This window comes from Pleurodeles waltl, chromosome 12 (genome assembly GCF_031143425.1).
Source record: "Pleurodeles waltl isolate 20211129_DDA chromosome 12, aPleWal1.hap1.20221129, whole genome shotgun sequence".
In the NCBI taxonomy this organism is placed as follows: domain Eukaryota; kingdom Metazoa; phylum Chordata; class Amphibia; order Caudata; family Salamandridae; genus Pleurodeles; species Pleurodeles waltl.
Window position 1 is genome coordinate 105,958,413 of NC_090451.1, and position 17,371 is coordinate 105,975,783.

Genomic DNA, 17,371 nt, shown 5'->3' on the forward strand with positions numbered 1-17,371 from the left:
GGCCACCTCCTGGGTTGAATTCCAGTGAGTAACAATCTAGGGAATTCCTAGGGTGGCTACTTGGTCCTCAGAGCATACATTTGTCAAGCATTATGGCTTAATAATTTTTCTGTTTTGCATTTGAGTACCAATGTTTTGAACTCTGCATTACCCTTAGTCCATCTTGTCTTTGTCACAAACATTACATCCTGCCCACCTTCCCATCAGTCCTTTGGCAAGGGCTTGGCACCCAGGTTGGGTGCATGGGGCTAGCATTTAAGGATCCTCCTGTTCTTTCTTCCTGTTGGAAGGTGACATCACCTTACTTTGTAATGACTGTCACAAGGACGCAATGGACTAAGGCTAATGAAGATTACCAATAAGTAACCAACGCATCACCATTCTTTCTGAATGTGCGTGGCTCATTCCGCAGGACTTGTTCTTTGTATGATTCCTGGATTTTCAGAAGCCCTTTGATGGCAGCACCCCCACGCTGAAAATTGTTTCAGCACCACTGTACAAGGGTCAGTTGTCATTCTCATCTGCGGCGTAAATTTGCATTGAAGTAGTCTAACTCCCCAGGCTTTGTCTTTTGCTCAATTTGCCTTTGTGAGTTTTCTCTCAATCACTGTCGACTTCCTTTGATCTTTCTTTCTTCTTTTACTTCACCTTCGCCTTCAGTGTATCTTTCGGCCCTCTTAAGAGACACACCCCCTTGTAGCCACTTCTATACTTCTGTCACCTAATTATTTTCCTATCCTTTCCCCTGTAACGTTGCTGATCCTAGCTATAGCATCACTATCCAGAATCTGTTCACCTGAGTTATGTTCCACTTATCCCCACGCATCTAATAATCAGCTCTTGGTCTCCCTCCACCTCTCACGAGACATAGTCTGAGGCAGTGTCTCCATCTTGGAGAGACAATCCCTTGCACTTGTGTTGTTCTACTGGCGCTGCCGGCTTGAGCTTTGGTCAGCAGTGGCAAAAGAAGGACTAATGGAAAGTGAACGTATACTGGAGCAACAGAGTGTATGGATTTATAAGAGCTTGATTAAATGAGAAAAAAAGAGTTTAGTTGAGAGAAAAAATGGAACCTGGCCCGTACAGGGATTGAACCCGCAACCTTGGCGTTATTAGCAACACTCTCTAACCAACTGAGCTAACCAGCCATGAGTACTAAAGATATCCTTTTTCCATGTAATGCAGATAGATAGAAGAGTTGGTCTCCCTATTGCAATTCCTTCATACTTTTCTCCTTCCGCCCCCTGTCTGGATTTCAATAACAAGAGCTGTGGAGTGCTGCACGCCAGCCTCAGTGCCTCTTCTTTCACTCAATCTCACTGTGTGCTGTGATATCTTTGTAACATCGATTGTTGCCGGAAAAAAAGGAAAGGATGGATAGTATTTTTATTCTTTTACAACAAAACCCAAAATGCATCGGCTTGCTTGCTCATTAAGTTTACAAGGCCAGCTGCTTTTGAGATATTATAATTATAGTGGTTATTCGGCGTTGGAGGTAAGAGAGTTTTTTTTAGGTCTGGCCGTTCCTTCTGCTTCAAATTACTTGAGCTCATGTCAACAAAGTAACAACAAAACATAGCCAACGGTTCGTTGCTCAAGCCTTCCCTACTGCTCCTTCCCATGTCTCTCCTGCCGACCACAGTGCAGGAAATCTGAGTTTGCATTTGCGCGAAGAGACGTACAACACAAGAAGGCGCGCTTTTGTGCGCCGGGCACCACCCGGCCTGTGCATTCCTCACTGTCGTGAGATCAGTTTACTCAGCAGAGCATGACGCTGCAATTGGTTAGTAGGGCAGGCCTGACCAGAATAGTATATTTGGGGTCATGTATTTGATTGCATTTTTAAAACAGTAACAGAACTTAACTGCAATGTTTAAATAGGTCTATACATATTTAAACAGTGTCAATTTAATAGAAGAATTGTGGACAATTCAGAGGGGAGGCACCAATTTTTTTTTTTCCCATTGGGTGGATGCGGCATTAAAGAGTTTGAAGACCACTGGTCTAAGTGGACACTAATATACCTGGATGCTCCTGAATCCTCGCAACAGATGGCAGCAAACCTGGCTGGAGAGCTACTGTGTTGGACTGATCCTGTCGATTCAAGTGGTCTTTCCTAGAGAGTCGGAGGTCATGAAAATAGATGGAGTTGATGGTAATCTTCAGGGCTTTGAAGTTTTCCCATCATCATCTGTCTCAAAAACATGTGCTAGTAAAGACAGAGAATAAGGTAGCTGTCTTTTACATTAACCAACAGTGAAGCATGCATTCAAAATCCCTCAATGCAATAGCAGAACAATTGGGTTATTGGGCAGAGATCAACCTGTTGCACACGTCGGCAGTACACATCAAGGGCACCGACAATGTGATGGCAGACAGCTGGATGTTTCCAAATTTGCTGGAGTTGACGTTATCCAGGTCGTTGTTTTGTGAGATATGCCGAGAGTTTGTGAAACCCTTTCTGGATCTCTTTTCAAACAAGGACAATGCTCATCTTTGTCGATTCTGATCCAGGCTTCCGGAACAAGGAGCCTAGGTAGTGGACGTATTGGTGATAAAGTGGCTGAGAAGTCTCCTTTATACATTCCCCCACTTTTTATTGATCCAGATGGTTCTCTCCAAGTCTCAGCAGGGGGAGGGAACTTTATTCTTGTGGGCCCTTATTGGCCAGAGATGTCATGGTTTCCTCTTCTGAACCCCTGGCTCTTCTACCTCCTTGAGTACTGCTCAAGTGTGTCTCTCTCAGAACGTCGTCCCTGACCTTCTTGCTCCAACTCACTCTATCGCTTTGGAGGTTGAGAAGTCTGGACTGCTAGCAAAGGGTCTTTCCTCTTCCTTAGTGGAGTTAATTCAGCACTCCAGCAGGCCTTCTACTTCGAAGTCTTACTCAAAGAACTGGAAGTCTTTTGAAACGTGATGTTCTGCTCATGATCTTTTGGCACCTACCTGTAGTTTGTCTGCTATTTTGCATTTTCTTCTGAATGGGTTTCAGTTGAATCTCTTTCCACTCTGAAAGCTCATTGCTTTGCGATAAAGGTTTTTTGGGACTTTTCTGTACCTTCGTCGATGTTACAATCTTTGGTGTCTAGACTGTTCTGATCTTTTGTCAATTGTAAGACCAGTTGAAAAATCCCTTTTCTCCAACTCAGAATCTTCCTACTCTTTTATAGGCTTTGCAATTTTATCTCTTTGAGGATCTGGACACTGTAGACATAAAGATTGTTTCCTATAAAGTTATTTTCCTATTTCCTATCACCTTCCTGAAAACAATTAGGGAGCTGGGAGCCTTAAAATGCTGTCCTCTCTTCAGTTGATACTTTGGAAGATGGGGTAACTTTAAGGCCTAGCCTTACCTTTGCTGCAAAGGTTAAGTCTATTTTTGATAGAACTTAGGAAATAATTCTTCCTTCTTTCATTCCCTCTCCTTCCTCTCCGGAGGAACATTTGCTGAATACACTTGATGTTTAAAGATCTCTTTTCATTTATGTCACCAGGCCTCTGCAGTTCAGGAAAACCGACTCCTTGTTTGTGACTTTTGGACAGCCTGGAAAAGACAAGAAGGTGACTTTTATGACTCTGAGTAGGTGGATTAAGTTGTCAATTTGTCTGACTTTGCAAGGCTTTTTAGAATATCTTCAAGTTCAGGGATGGTCTACGAGAGGAATGGCCATCTCCTGGGTTGAATTCCAGTGAGTAACAATCTAGAAAATTCCTAGGGTGGCTACTTGGTCCTCAGAGCATACATTTGTCAAGCATTATGGCTTAATAATTTTTCTGTTTTGCATTTGAGTACCAATGTTTTGAACTCTGCATTACCCTTAGTCCATCTTGTCTTTGTCACAAACATTACATCCTGCCCACCTTCCCATCAGTCCTTTGGCAAGGGCTTGGCACCCAGGTTGGGTGCATGGGGCTAGCATTTAAGGATCCTCCTGTTCTTTCTTCCTGTTGGAAGGTGACATCACCTTACTTTGTAATGACTGTCACAAGGACGCAATGGACTAAGGCTAATGAAGATTACCAATAAGTAACCAACGCATCACCATTCTTTCTGAATGTGCGTGGCTCATTCCGCAGGACTTGTTCTTTGTATGATTCCTGGATTTTCAGAAGCCCTTTGATGGCAGCACCCCCACACTGAAAATTGTTTCAGCACCACTGTACAAGGGTCAGTTGTCATGCTAATCTGCGGCGTAAATTTGCATTGAAGTAGTCTAACTCCCCAGGCCTTGTCTTTTGCTCAATTTGCCTTTGTGAGTTTTCTCTCAATCGCTGTCGACTTCCTTTGATCTTTCTTTCTTCTTTTACTTCACCTTCGCCTTCAGTGTATCTTTCGGCCCTCTTAAGAGACACACCCCCTTGTAGCCACTTCTATACTTCTGTCACCTAATTATTTTCCTATCCTTTCCCCTGTAACGTTGCTGATCCTAGCTATAGCATCACTATCCAGAATCTGTTCACCTGAGTTATGTTCCTCTTATCCCCACGCATCTAATAATCAGCTCTTGGTCTCCCTCCACCTCTCACGAGACATAGTCTGAGGCAGTGTCTCCATCTTGGAGAGACAATCCCTTGCACTTGTGTTGTTCTACTGGCACTGCCGGCTTGAGCTTTGGTCAGCAGTGGCAAAAGAAGGACTAATGGAAAGTGAACGTATACTGGAGCAACAGAGTGTATGGATTTATAAGAGCTTGATTAAATGAGAAAAAAGAGTTTAGTTGAGAGAAAAAATGCAACCTGGCCCGTACGGGGATTGAACCCGCGACCGTGGCGTTATTAGCACCACGCTCTAACCAACTGAGCTAACCGGCCATGAGTACTAAATCTATCCTTTTTCCATGTAATGCAGATAGATAGAAGAGTTGGTCTCACTATCGCAATTCCTTCATACTTTTCTCCTTCCGCCCCCTGTCTGGATTTCAATAACAAGAGCTGTGGAGTGCTGCACGCCAGCCTCAGTGCCTCTTCTTTCACTCAATCTCACTGTGTGCTGTGATATCTTTGTAACATCGCTTGTTGCCGGAAAAAAAGGAAAGGATGGATAGTATTTTTATTCTTTTACAACAAAACCCAAAATGCATCGGCTTGCTTGCTCATTAAGTTTACAAGGCCAGCTGCTTTTGAGATATTATAATTATAGTGGTTATTCGGCGTTGGAGGTAAGAGAGTTTTTTTTAGGTCTGGCCGTTCCTTCTGCTTCAAATTACTTGAGCTCATGTCAACAAAGTAACAACAAAACATAGCCAACGGTTCGTTGCTCAAGCCTTCCCTACTTCGCCTTCCCATGTCTCTCCTGCCGACCACAGTGCAGGAAATCTGAGTTTGCATTTGCGCGAAGAGATGTACAACACAAGAAGGCGCGCTTTTGTGCGCCGGGCACCACCCGGCCTGTGCATTCCTCACTGTCGTGAGATAAGTTTACTCAGCAGAGCATGACGCTGCAATTGGTTAGTAGGGCAGGCCTGACCAGAATAGTATATTTGGGGTCATGTATTTGATTGCATTTTTAAAACAGTAACAGAACTTAACTGCAATGTTTAAATAGGTCTGGACATATTTAAACAGTGTCAATTTAATAGAAGAATTGTGGACAATTCAGAGGGGAGGCACCAATGTTTTTTTTCCCCATTGGGTGGATGCGGCATTAAAGAGTTTGAAGACCACTGGTCTAAGTGGACACTAATATACCTGGATGCTCCTGAATCCTCGCAACAGATGGCAGCAAACCTGGCTGGAGAGCTACTGTGTTGGACTGATCCTGTTGATTCAAGTGGTCTTTCCTAGAGAGTCGGAGGTCATGGAAATAGATGGAGTTGATGGTAATCTTCAGGGCTTTGAAGTTTTCCCATCATCATCTGTCTCAAAAAAATGTGCTAGTAAAGACAGAGAATAAGGTAGCTGTCTTTTACATTAACCAACAGTGAAGCATGCATTCAAAATCCCTCAATGCAATAGCAGAACAATTGGGTTATTGGGCAGAGATCAACCTGTTGCACACGTCGGCAGTACACATCAAGGGCACCGACAATGTGATGGCAGACAGCTGGAGGTTTTCCAATTTTGCTGGAGTTGACGTTATCTAGGTCGTTGTTTTGAGAGATATGCCGAGAGTTTGTGAAACCCTTTCTGGATCTCTTTTCAAACAAGGACAATGCTCATCTTTGTCGATTCTGATCCAGGCTTCCGGAACCAGGAGCCTAGGTAGTGGACGTATTGGTGATAAAGTGGCTGAGAAGTCTCCTTTATACATTCCCCCACTTTTTATTGATCCAGATGGATCTCTTCAAGTCTCAGCAGGGGGAGGGAACTTTATTCTTGTGGGCCCTTATTGGCCAGAGATGTCATGGTTTCCTCTTCTGAACCCCTGGCTCTTCTACCTCCTTGAGTACTGCTCACGTGTGTCTCTCTCAGAACGTCGTCCCTGACCTTCTTGCTCCAACTCACTCTATCGCTTTGGAGGTTGAGAAGTCTGGACTGCTAGCAAAGGGTCTTTCCTCTTCCTTAGTGGAGTTAATTCAGCACTCCAGCAGGCCTTCTACTTCGAAGTCTTACTCAAAGAACTGGAAGTCTTTTGAGACGTGATGTTCTGCTCATGATTTTTTGGCACCTACCTGTAGTTTGTCTGCTATTTTGCATTTTCTTCTGAATGGGTTTCAGTTGAATCTCTTTCCACTCTGAAAGCTCATTGCTTTGCGATAAAGGTTTTTAGGGACTTTTCTGTACCTTCGTCGATATTACAATCTTTGGTGTCTAGACTGTTCTGATCTTTTGTCAATTGTAAGACCAGATGAAAAATCCCTTTTCTCCAACTCAGAATCTTCCTACTCTTTTATAGGCTTTGCAATTTTATCTCTTTGAGGATCTGGACACTGTAGACATAAAGATTGTTTCCTATAAAGTTATTTTCCTATATCCTATCACCTTCCTGAGAACAATTGGGGAGCTGGGAGCCTTAAAATGCTGTCCTCTCTTCAGTTGATACTTTGGAAGATGGGGTAACTTTAAGGCCTAGCCTTACCTTTCCTGCAACGGTTAAGTCTATTTTTGATAGATCTTAGGAAATAATTCTTCCTTCTTTCATTTCCTCTCCTTCCTCTCCGGAGGAACTTTTGCTGAATACACTTGATGTTTAAAGATCTCTTTTCATTTATGTCACCAGGCCTCTGCAGTTCAGGAAAACCGACTCCTTGTTTGTGACTTTTGGACAGCCTGGAAAAGACAAGAAGGTGACTTTTATGACTCTGAGTAGGTGAATTAAGTTGTCAATTTTTCTGGCTTTGCAAGGCTTTTTAGAATATCTTCCAGTTCAGGGATGGTCTACGAGAGGAATGGCCACCTCCTGGGTTGAATTCCAGTGAGTAACAATCTAGGGAATTCCTAGGGTGGCTACTTGGTCCTCAGAGCATACATTTGTCAAGCATTATGGCTTAATAATTTTTCTGTTTTGCATTTGAGTACCAATGTTTTGAACTCTGCATTACCCTTAGTCCATCTTGTCTTTGTCACAAACATTACATCCTGCCCACCTTCCCATCAGTCCTTTGGCAAGGGCTTGGCACCCAGGTTGGGTGCATGGGGCTAGCATTTAAGGATCCTCCTGTTCTTTCTTCCTGTTGGAAGGTGACATCACCTTACTTTGTAATGACTGTCACAAGGACGCAATGGACTAAGGCTAATGAAGATTACCAATAAGTAACCAACGCATCACCATTCTTTCTGAATGTGCGTGGCTCATTCCGCAGGACTTGTTCTTTGTATGATTCCTGGATTTTCAGAAGCCCTTTGATGGCAGCACCCCCACACTGAAAATTGTTTCAGCACCACTGTACAAGGGTCAGTTGTCATTCTCATCTGCGGCGTAAATTTGCATTGAAGTAGTCTAACTCCCCAGGCTTTGTCTTTTGCTCAATTTGCCTTTGTGAGTTTTCTCTCAATCACTGTCGACTTCCTTTGATCTTTCTTTCTTCTTTTACTTCACCTTCGCCTTCAGTGTATCTTTCGGCCCTCTTAAGAGACACACCCCCTTGTAGCCACTTCTATACTTCTGTCACCTAATTATTTTCCTATCCTTTCCCCTGTAACGTTGCTGATCCTAGCTATAGCATCACTATCCAGAATCTGTTCACCTGAGTTATGTTCCACTTATCCCCACGCATCTAATAATCAGCTCTTGGTCTCCCTCCACCTCTCACGAGACATAGTCTGAGGCAGTGTCTCCATCTTGGAGAGACAATCCCTTGCACTTGTGTTGTTCTACTGGCGCTGCCGGCTTGAGCTTTGGTCAGCAGTGGCAAAAGAAGGACTAATGGAAAGTGAACGTATACTGGAGCAACAGAGTGTATGGATTTATAAGAGCTTGATTAAATGAGAAAAAAAGAGTTTAGTTGAGAGAAAAAATGGAACCTGGCCCGTACAGGGATTGAACCCGCAACCTTGGCGTTATTAGCAACACTCTCTAACCAACTGAGCTAACCAGCCATGAGTACTAAAGATATCCTTTTTCCATGTAATGCAGATAGATAGAAGAGTTGGTCTCCCTATTGCAATTCCTTCATACTTTTCTCCTTCCGCCCCCTGTCTGGATTTCAATAACAAGAGCTGTGGAGTGCTGCACGCCAGCCTCAGTGCCTCTTCTTTCACTCAATCTCACTGTGTGCTGTGATATCTTTGTAACATCGATTGTTGCCGGAAAAAAAGGAAAGGATGGATAGTATTTTTATTCTTTTACAACAAAACCCAAAATGCATCGGCTTGCTTGCTCATTAAGTTTACAAGGCCAGCTGCTTTTGAGATATTATAATTATAGTGGTTATTCGGCGTTGGAGGTAAGAGAGTTTTTTTTAGGTCTGGCCGTTCCTTCTGCTTCAAATTACTTGAGCTCATGTCAACAAAGTAACAACAAAACATAGCCAACGGTTCGTTGCTCAAGCCTTCCCTACTGCTCCTTCCCATGTCTCTCCTGCCGACCACAGTGCAGGAAATCTGAGTTTGCATTTGCGCGAAGAGACGTACAACACAAGAAGGCGCGCTTTTGTGCGCCGGGCACCACCCGGCCTGTGCATTCCTCACTGTCGTGAGATCAGTTTACTCAGCAGAGCATGACGCTGCAATTGGTTAGTAGGGCAGGCCTGACCAGAATAGTATATTTGGGGTCATGTATTTGATTGCATTTTTAAAACAGTAACAGAACTTAACTGCAATGTTTAAATAGGTCTATACATATTTAAACAGTGTCAATTTAATAGAAGAATTGTGGACAATTCAGAGGGGAGGCACCAATTTTTTTTTTTCCCATTGGGTGGATGCGGCATTAAAGAGTTTGAAGACCACTGGTCTAAGTGGACACTAATATACCTGGATGCTCCTGAATCCTCGCAACAGATGGCAGCAAACCTGGCTGGAGAGCTACTGTGTTGGACTGATCCTGTCGATTCAAGTGGTCTTTCCTAGAGAGTCGGAGGTCATGAAAATAGATGGAGTTGATGGTAATCTTCAGGGCTTTGAAGTTTTCCCATCATCATCTGTCTCAAAAACATGTGCTAGTAAAGACAGAGAATAAGGTAGCTGTCTTTTACATTAACCAACAGTGAAGCATGCATTCAAAATCCCTCAATGCAATAGCAGAACAATTGGGTTATTGGGCAGAGATCAACCTGTTGCACACGTCGGCAGTACACATCAAGGGCACCGACAATGTGATGGCAGACAGCTGGATGTTTCCAAATTTGCTGGAGTTGACGTTATCCAGGTCGTTGTTTTGTGAGATATGCCGAGAGTTTGTGAAACCCTTTCTGGATCTCTTTTCAAACAAGGACAATGCTCATCTTTGTCGATTCTGATCCAGGCTTCCGGAACAAGGAGCCTAGGTAGTGGACGTATTGGTGATAAAGTGGCTGAGAAGTCTCCTTTATACATTCCCCCACTTTTTATTGATCCAGATGGTTCTCTTCAAGTCTCAGCAGGGGGAGGGAACTTTATTCTTGTGGGCCCTTATTGGCCAGAGATGTCATGGTTTCCTCTTCTGAACCCCTGGCTCTTCTACCTCCTTGAGTTCTGCTCAAGTGTGTCTCTCTCAGAACGTCGTCCCTGACCTTCTTGCTCCAACTCACTCTATCGCTTTGGAGGTTGAGAAGTCTGGACTGCTAGCAAAGGGTCTTTCCTCTTCCTTAGTGGAGTTAATTCAGCACTCCAGCAGGCCTTCTACTTCGAAGTCTTACTCAAAGAACTGGAAGTCTTTTGAGACGTGATGTTCTGCTCATGATCTTTTGGCACCTACCTGTAGTTTGTCTGCTATTTTGCATTTTCTTCTGAATGGGTTTCAGTTGAATCTCTTTCCACTCTGAAAGCTCATTGCTTTGCGATAAAGGTTTTTTGGGACTTTTCTGTACCTTCGTCGATGTTACAATCTTTGGTGTCTAGACTGTTCTGATCTTTTGTCAATTGTAAGACCAGTTGAAAAATCCCTTTTCTCCAACTCAGAATCTTCCTACTCTTTTATAGGCTTTGCAATTTTATCTCTTTGAGGATCTGGACACTGTAGACATAAAGATTGTTTCCTATAAAGTTATTTTCCTATTTCCTATCACCTTCCTGAGAACAATTAGGGAGCTGGGAGCCTTAAAATGCTGTCCTCTCTTCAGTTGATACTTTGGAAGATGGGGTAACTTTAAGGCCTAGCCTTACCTTTGCTGCAAAGGTTAAGTCTATTTTTGATAGAACTTAGGAAATAATTCTTCCTTCTTTCATTCCCTCTCCTTCCTCTCCGGAGGAACATTTGCTGAATACACTTGATGTTTAAAGATCTCTTTTCATTTATGTCACCAGGCCTCTGCAGTTCAGGAAAACCGACTCCTTGTTTGTGACTTTTGGACAGCCTGGAAAAGACAAGAAGGTGACTTTTATGACTCTGAGTAGGTGGATTAAGTTGTCAATTTGTCTGACTTTGCAAGGCTTTTTAGAATATCTTCCAGTTCAGGGATGGTCTACGAGAGGAATGGCCATCTCCTGGGTTGAATTCCAGTGAGTAACAATCTAGAAAATTCCTAGGGTGGCTACTTGGTCCTCAGAGCATACATTTGTCAAGCATTATGGCTTAATAATTTTTCTGTTTTGCATTTGAGTACCAATGTTTTGAACTCTGCATTACCCTTAGTCCATCTTGTCTTTGTCACAAACATTACATCCTGCCCACCTTCCCATCAGTCCTTTGGCAAGGGCTTGGCACCCAGGTTGGGTGCATGGGGCTAGCATTTAAGGATCCTCCTGTTCTTTCTTCCTGTTGGAAGGTGACATCACCTTACTTTGTAATGACTGTCACAAGGACGCAATGGACTAAGGCTAATGAAGATTACCAATAAGTAACCAACGCATCACCATTCTTTCTGAATGTGCGTGGCTCATTCCGCAGGACTTGTTCTTTGTATGATTCCTGGATTTTCAGAAGCCCTTTGATGGCAGCACCCCCACACTGAAAATTGTTTCAGCACCACTGTACAAGGGTCAGTTGTCATGCTCATCTGCGGCGTAAATTTGCATTGAAGTAGTCTAACTCCCCAGGCCTTGTCTTTTGCTCAATTTGCCTTTGAGAGTTTTCTCTCAATCACTGTCGACTTCCTTTGATCTTTCTTTCTTCTTTTACTTCACCTTCGACTTCAGTGTATCTTTCGGCCCTCTTAAGAGACACACCCCCTTGTAGCCACTTCTATACTTCTGTTACCTAATTATTTTCCTATCCTTTCCCCTGTAACGTTGCTGATCCTAGCTATAGCATCACTATCCAGAATCTGTTCACCTGAGTTATGTTCCTCTTATCCCCACGCATCTAATAATCAGCTCTTGGTCTCCCTCCACCTCTCACGAGACATAGTCTGAGGCAGTGTCTCCATCTTGGAGAGACAATCCCTTGCACTTGTGTTGTTCTACTGGCGCTGCCGGCTTGAGCTTTGGTCAGCAGTGGCAAAAGAAGGACTAATGGAAAGTGAACGTATACTGGAGCAACAGAGTGTATGGATTTATAAGAGCTTGATTAAATGAGAAAAAAAGAGTTTAGTTGAGAGAAAAAATGGAACCTGGCCCATACGGGGATTGAACCCGCGACCTTGGCGTTATTAGCAACACTCTCTAACCAACTGAGCTAACCAGCCATGAGTACTAAAGATATCCTTTTTCCATGTAATGCAGATAGATAGAAGAGTTGGTCTCCATATTGCAATTCCTTCATACTTTTCTCCTTCCGCCCCCTGTCTGGATTACAATAACAAGAGCTGTGGAGTGCTGCACGCCAGCCTCAGTGCCTCTTCTTTCACTCAATCTCACTGTGTGCTGTGATATCTTTGTAACATCGCTTGTTGCCGGAAAAAAAGGAAAGGATGGATAGTATTTTTATTCTTTTACAACAAAACCCAAAATGCATCTGCTTGCTTGCTCATTAAGTTTACAAGGCCAGCTGCTTTTGAGATATTATAATTATAGTGGTTATTCGGCGTTGGAGGTAAGAGAGTTTTTTTTAGGTCTGGCCGTTCCTTCTGCTTCAAATTACTTGAGCTCATGTCAACAAAGTAACAACAAAACATAGCCAACGGTTCGTTGCTCAAGCCTTCCCTACTGCGCCTTCCCATGTCTCTCCTGCCGACCACAGTGCAGGAAATCTGAGTTTGCATTTGCGCGAAGAGACGTACAACACAAGAAGGCGCGCTTTCGTGCACCGGGCACCACCCGGCTTGTGCATTCCTCACTGTCGTGAGATCAGTTTACTCAGCAGAGCATGACGCTGCAATTGGTTAGTAGGGCAGGCCTGACCAGAATAGTATATTTGAGGTCATGTATTTGATTGCATTTTTAAAACAGTAACAGAACTTAACTGCAATGTTTAAATAGGTCTAGACATATTTAAACAGTGTCAATTTAATAGAAGAATTGTGGACAATTCAGAGGGGAGGCACCAATGTTTTTTTTCCCCATTGGGTGGATGCAGCATTAAAGAGTTTGAAGACCACTGGTCTAAGTGGAAACTAATACACCTGGATGCTCCTGAATTCCTCGCAACAGATGCCAGCAAACCTGGCTGGAGAGCTACTGTGTTGGACTGATCCTGTCGATTCAAGTGGTTTTTCCTAGAGAGTCGGAGGTCATGGAAATAGATGGAGTTGATGGTAATCTTCAGGGCTTTGAAGTTTTCCCATCATCATCTGTCTCAAAAAAATGTGCTAGTAAAGACAGAGAATAAGGTAGCTGTCTTTTACATTAACCAACAGTGAAGCTTGCATTCAAAATCCTTCAATGCAATAGCAGAACAATTGGGTTATTGGTCAGATATCAACCTGTTGCACACGTCGGCAGTACACATCAAGGGCACCGACAATGTGATGGCAGACAGCTGGAGGTTTCCAAATTTGCTGGAGTTGACGTTATCCAGGTCGTTGTTTTGAGAGATATGCAGAGAGTTTGTGAAACCCTTTCTGGATCTCTTTTCAAACAAGGACAATGCTAATCTTTGTCGATTCTGATCCAGGCTTCCGGAACAAGGAGCCTAGGTAGTGGACGTATTGGTGATAAAGTGGCTGAGAAGTCTCCTTTATACATTCCCCCACTTTTTATTGATCCAGATGGTTCTCTTCAAGTCTCAGCAGGGGCGAGGGAGCTTTATTCTTGTGGGCCCTTATTGGCCAGAGATGTCATGGTTTCCTCTTCTGAACCCTGGCTCTTCTACTTCATTGGGTACTGCTCAAGTGTGTCTCTCTCAGAACGTCGTCCCTGACCTTCTTGCTCCAACTCACTCTTTCGCTTTGGAGGTTGAGAAGTCTGGACTGCTAGCAAAGGGTCTTTCCTCTTCCTTAGTGTAGTTAATTCAGCACTCCAGCAGGCCTTCTACTTCGAAGTCTTACTCAAAGAACTGGAAGTCTTTTGAGACGTGATGTTCTGCTCATGATCTTTTGGCACCTACCTGTAGTTTGTCTGCTATTTTGCATTTTCTTCTGAATGGGTTTCACTTGAATCTCTTTCCACTCTGAAAGCTCATTGCTTTGCGATAAAGGTTTTTAGGGACTTTTCTGTACCTTCGTCGATGTTACAATCTTTGGTGTCTAGACTGTTCTGATCTTTTGTCAATTGTAAGACCAGTTGAAAAATCCCTTTTCTCCAACTCAGAATCTTCCTACTCTTTTATAGGCTTTGCAATTTTATCTCTTTGAGGATCTGGATACTGTACACATAAAGATTGTTTCCTATAAAGTTATTTTCCTATTTCCTATCACCTTGCTGAGAACAATTGGGGAGCTGGGAGCCTTAAAATGCTGTCCTCTCTTCATTTGATACTTTGGAAGATGGGGTAACTTTAAGGCCTAGCCTTACCTTTGCTGCAAAGGTTAAGTCTATTTTTGATAGATCTTAGGAAATAATTCTTCCTTCTTTCATTCCCTCTCCTTCCTCTCCGGAGGAACATTTGCTGAATACACTTGATGTTTAAAGAGCTCTTTTCATTCATGTCACCAGGCCTCTGCAGTTCAGGAAAACCGACTCCTTGTTTGTGACTTTTGGACAGCCTGGAAAAGACAAGAAGGTGACTTTTATGACTCTGAGTAGGTGGATTAAGTTGTCAATTTTTCTGGCTTTGCAAGGCTTTTTAGAATATCTTCCAGTTCAGGGATGGTCTACGAGAGGAATGGCCACCTCCTGGGTTGAATTCCAGTGAGTAACAATCTAGGAAATTCCTAGGGTGGCTACTTGGTCCTCAGAGCATACATTTGTCAAGCATTATGGCTTAATAATTTTTCTGTTTTGCATTTGAGTATCAATGTTTTGAACTCTGCATTACCCTTAGTCCATCTTGTCTTTGTCACAAACATTACATCCTGCCCACCTTCCCATCAGTCCTTTGGCAAGGGCTTGGCACCCAGGTTGGGTGCATGGGGCTAGCATTTAAGGATCCTCCTGTTCTTTCTTCCTGTTGGAAGGTGACATCACCTTACTTTGTAATGACTGTCACCAGGACGCAATGGACTAAGGCTAATGAAGATTACCAATAAGTAACCAACGCATCACCATTCTTTCTGAATGTGCGTGGCTCATTCCGCAGGACTTGTTCTTTGAATGATTCATGGATTTTCAGAAGCCCTTTGATGGCAGCACCCCCACACTGAAAATTGTTTCAGCACCACTGTACAAGGGTCAGTTGTCATGCTCATCTGCGGCGTAAATTTGCATTGAATTAGTCTAACTCCCCAGGCCTTGTCTTTTGCTCAATTTGCCTTTGTGAGTTTTCTCTCAATCACTGTCGACTTCCTTTAATCTTTCTTTCTTCTTTTACTTCACCTTCGCCTTCAGTGTATCTTTCGGCCCTCTTAAGAGACACACCCCCTTGTAGCCACTTCTATACTTCTGTCACCTAATTATTTTCCTATCCTTTCCCCTGTAACGTTGCTGATCCTAGCTATAGCATCACTATCCAGAATCTGTTCACCTGAGTTATGTTCCTCTTATCCCCACGCATCTAATAATCAGCTCTTGGTCTCCCTCCACCTCTCACAAGACATAGTCTGAGGCAGTGTCTCCATCTTGGAGAGACAATCCCTTGCACTTGTGTTGTTCTACTGGCACTGCCGGCTTGAGCTTTGGTCAGCAGTGGCAAAAGAAGGACTAATGGAAAGTGAACGTATACTGGAGCAACAGAGTGTATGGATTTATAAGAGCTTGATTAAATGAGAAAAAAAGAGTTTAGTTGAGAGAAAAAATGCAACCTGGCCCGTACGGGGATTGAACCCGCGACCTTGGCGTTAGTAGCACCACGCTCTAACCAACTGAGCTAACCGGCCATGAGTACTAAAGATATCCTTTTTCCATGTAATGCAGATAGATAGAAGAGTTGGTCTCCCTATTGCAATTCCTTCATACTTTTCTCCTTCCGCCCCCTGTCTGGATTTCAATAACAAGAGCTGTGGAGTGCTGCACGCCAGCCTCAGTGCCTCTTCTTTCACTCAATCTCACTGTGTGCTGTGATATCTTTGTAACATCGATTGTTGCCGGAAAAAAAGGAAAGGATGGATAGTATTTTTATACTTTTACAACAAAACCCAAAATGCATCGGCTTGCTTGCTCATTAAGTTTACAAGGCCAGCTGCTTTTGAGATATTATAATTATAGTGGTTATTCGGCGTTGGAGGTAAGAGAGTTTTTTTTAGGTCTGGCCGTTCCTTCTGCTTCAAATTACTTGAGCTCATGTCAACAAAGTAACAACAAAACATAGCCAACGGTTCGTTGCTCAAGCCTTCCCTACTGCGCCTTCCCATGTCTCTCCTGCCGACCACAGTGCAGGAAATCTGAGTTTGCATTTGCGCGAAGAGACGTACAACACAAGAAGGCGCGCTTTTGTGCGCCGGGCACCACCCGGCCTGTGCATTCCTCACTGTCGTGAGATCAGTTTACTCAGCAGAGCATGACGCTGCAATTGGTTAGTAGGGCAGGCCTGACCAGAATAGTATATTTGGGGTCATGTATTTGATTGCATTTTTAAAACAGTAACAGAACTTAACTGCAATGTTTAAATAGGTCTAGACATATTTAAACAGTGTCAATTTAATAGAAGAATTGTGGACAATTCAGAGGGGAGGCACCAATGTTTTTTTTTTCCCATTGGGTGGATGCAGCATTAAAGAGTTTGAAGACCACTGGTCTAAGTGGACACTAATATACCTGGATGCTCCTGAATCCTCGCAACAGATGGCAGCAAACCTGGCTGGAGAGCTACTGTGTTGGACTGATCCTGTCGATTCAAGTGGTCTTTCCTAGAGAGTCGGAGGTCATGGAAATAGATGGAGTTGATGGTAATCTTCAGGGCTTTGAAGTTTTCCCATCATCATCTGTCTCAAAAACATGTGCCAGTAAAGACAGAGAATAAGGTAGCTGTCTTTTACATTAATCAACAGTGAAGCATGCATTCAAAATCCCTCAATGCAATAGCAGAACAATTGGGTTATTGGGCAGAGATCAACCTGTTGCACACGTCGGCAGTACACATCAAGGGCACCGACAATGTGATGGCAGACAGCTGGATGTTTCCAAATTTGCTGGAGTTGACGTTATCCAGGTCGTTGTTTTGAGAGATATGCCGAGAGTTTGTGAAAACCTTTCTTGATCTCTTTTCAAACAAGGACAATGCTCATCTTTGTCGATTCTGATCCAGGCTTCCGGAACAAGGAGCCTAGGTAGTGGACGTATTGGTGATAAAGTGGCTGAGAAGTCTCCTTTATACATTCCCCCACTTTTTATTGATCCAGATGGTTCTCTTCAAGTCTCAGCAGGGGGAGGGAACTTTATTCTTGTGGGCCCTTATTGGCCAGAGATGTCATGGTTTCCTCTTCTGAACCCCTGGCTCTTC

General features: G+C 43.4%; 2 non-coding genes across 2 annotated transcripts; both read right to left on the bottom strand.

Moving 5' to 3' along the window:
- Nucleotides 1-4,738: 4,738 nt before the first annotated feature.
- Nucleotides 4,739-4,812, bottom strand: TRNAI-AAU (transfer RNA isoleucine (anticodon AAU)). Its single transcript has one exon. It is a non-coding gene; the product is annotated as a tRNA-Ile (tRNA).
- A 10,923-nt stretch (nt 4,813-15,735) lies between these two features.
- Nucleotides 15,736-15,809, bottom strand: TRNAS-ACU (transfer RNA serine (anticodon ACU)). The gene has a single exon. It is a non-coding gene; the product is annotated as a tRNA-Ser (tRNA).
- Nucleotides 15,810-17,371: the final 1,562 nt, after the last annotated feature.